Genomic DNA, 1,924 nt, shown 5'->3' with positions numbered 1-1,924 from the left:
GCTCTCGTGCTGCGTGTCTCATGCCAGGGTTTTCTGTCTTGAGTTTGTGTTATGAAATATTGTTTCTGGTTGGGATTTGTCCTTTATTAGTTTTTGAAGTAGGGAGGGAACTTTTTGCTCAATTTATCCCTTTTTGGCCCGGGTTCCTGGCAGAAACACTCCGGGCAGCAACTGTCCGATATGGAAGCCATGAGCCCTGTGCGGCCATGCACATTCCAATTTAAACTCATCAGAAGGAAACAAAGTGCAAAAACATTGTTTCCCAGTTGCTCCAGCCACACTGCCAGTGTGCAGTGGCCACACGTGGCATGTGTGTCTTGGACAGTGTGGGTGCAGGACAGCCCATCACCCAGAAATTCTGTGGGGCCACTGAATGTCCAGGGAAGACCCAAAAGGGAGATCACAAGTGGAATGTGGATTTCCCGTAAAGGAAGCTTCTGGAACAGGGTGGTGGACTCCCTGCTACGGTGTGGGAGGTGTGGCCTGTGGGGGGCGTGGGAGACCCTTGCTTGGGCCAGAAACACAGGACGAGGGGGTCACGTGCACTCTCGGTCTCCCCTCAAGTCCCCAGAAGTGGCAGAGGACAGAGCCGGGGGCGGGAGGGAAGCGCCTGGCCCTGCTCTCCTCCTGCTGCGTGGGGAAATCGTGCATCTGCAGATCTGGGCACTGGGAGCTCAGGGAGCTGATTCCAGATGTTGCTAAATTACCCCACAACCCACAGCGCCAGATTGCAACAACACGGAGTCATTTATATGCACACAGATTTTGACATGAACTGCGTTTCAAAATTAAGCAGGAACAGGGAGCTGCAGCGGCTCCTGGGGGTTGGGAGGGAGGCGGGGGGTTGAGCACACGGCGACAGCTGAGCGGTTTGCCAGGACAGAGGGGGTCAGACTCAGTGTCTCAGGGAGGCGGTCCCCGAGACACGCCACTCCTGGAGGCGGCTGGGGGCAGAGCAAGCGTGGGGCGCAGCACGTCCTTTGTCAAGGAGGCTGGAGAGCGCAGGCCTCATTTTGTGGAAGAAGCGGGAGCATCCGTCAACGTGGCAAGCAGGGGAGCCCGGAGAATTCCGCCCTCGTTGTGAATCACTCCGGTTCCTGGTAAATTGCAGAGCGAGGCCCCAGGGCCCTGTTCATCTCAGGCCACGTGACAGAGCTGGGCCGGACGGGGGCTCGGGGACAGGCCTGGAGGAGCAGGTGAGGGGGGCACGGAGGTCCGCGGGTGGGGGCGCCTCTGGGATGCGCCTGCTGGAATCCGCGGGGCCCACTCACCCACTTCTGCCCTGCAGAGTCGTGGGGTTTTGGAGACGGCCAGGCCCTCTCGCCCCTCCTCAGCGGGGCGCCGTCCCGGGGGTGCACGGGAAGTGGGGGCAGGCCGGGGCCCCACGCAGGGATGCCTGCAGGCAGGGGGGACCCCACTTCTCAGAAGGGGAAGCGCCTGAACTGGGGCCGCAGGGGTTTGTCCGTGGCCGGGTAGCAGCGTGGACCCGAGGAGAGGCCGAGCCCCCCTGGGAGCGGAGTGAAGGGCCTTCCCGGCCGATCTCCGCCTCTGCCAAGGAGGCTCCTGGGCGCAGGGTCTCTGCGGCCACTGCCCGAGGCCGCCTCCCGCCACCCCCCCGCCCTCGTCCCCCTGGTCCTCCGACCAGCAGCCACGCCCACTTCCAGAGGAAACAGAGTCGCTGGGAGTTTACGTTAACGTCTACGTGGAGTGCGTTGAGCGAAAGCAGGACGCGCGGCTCATGATTCAAAGGCTCGGGACGCAAACCCGGGCGCATGTGCCAGTCACGTGTGCTCTTGGGCAGGCGAGCCCCGGAATCGTTACTCCGCAGGTGCTGACGGTGTACACACCCTGCCCGAGGCGCGCCTCCCAGTCATCTGCTCTACCCCCTGTCCGTGCACCTGCTGCCCTTTGGCCCCGCTGGGGG

At 62.3% G+C, this 1,924-nt stretch overlaps 1 long non-coding RNA gene across 1 annotated transcript; it reads right to left on the bottom strand.

Annotated features, from left to right (window-relative positions):
- Positions 1 to 728: 728 nt before the first annotated feature.
- On the bottom strand, positions 729 to 1,650 carry LOC115305245. Its single transcript, XR_003914750.1, has 2 exons — positions 1,272 to 1,650; positions 729 to 1,097 (listed from the first exon to the last, which is right to left on the bottom strand). It is a non-coding gene; the product is annotated as an uncharacterized LOC115305245 (long non-coding RNA).
- Between the last annotated feature and the right edge of the window lie 274 nt (positions 1,651 to 1,924).

This window comes from Suricata suricatta, chromosome 10 (genome assembly GCF_006229205.1).
Source record: "Suricata suricatta isolate VVHF042 chromosome 10, meerkat_22Aug2017_6uvM2_HiC, whole genome shotgun sequence".
NCBI classification, from domain to species: Eukaryota; Metazoa; Chordata; class Mammalia; order Carnivora; family Herpestidae; genus Suricata; species Suricata suricatta.
The sequence above is the reverse complement of the archived record's forward strand: the minus strand, read 5'-3'. Positions and strand labels throughout refer to the sequence as shown.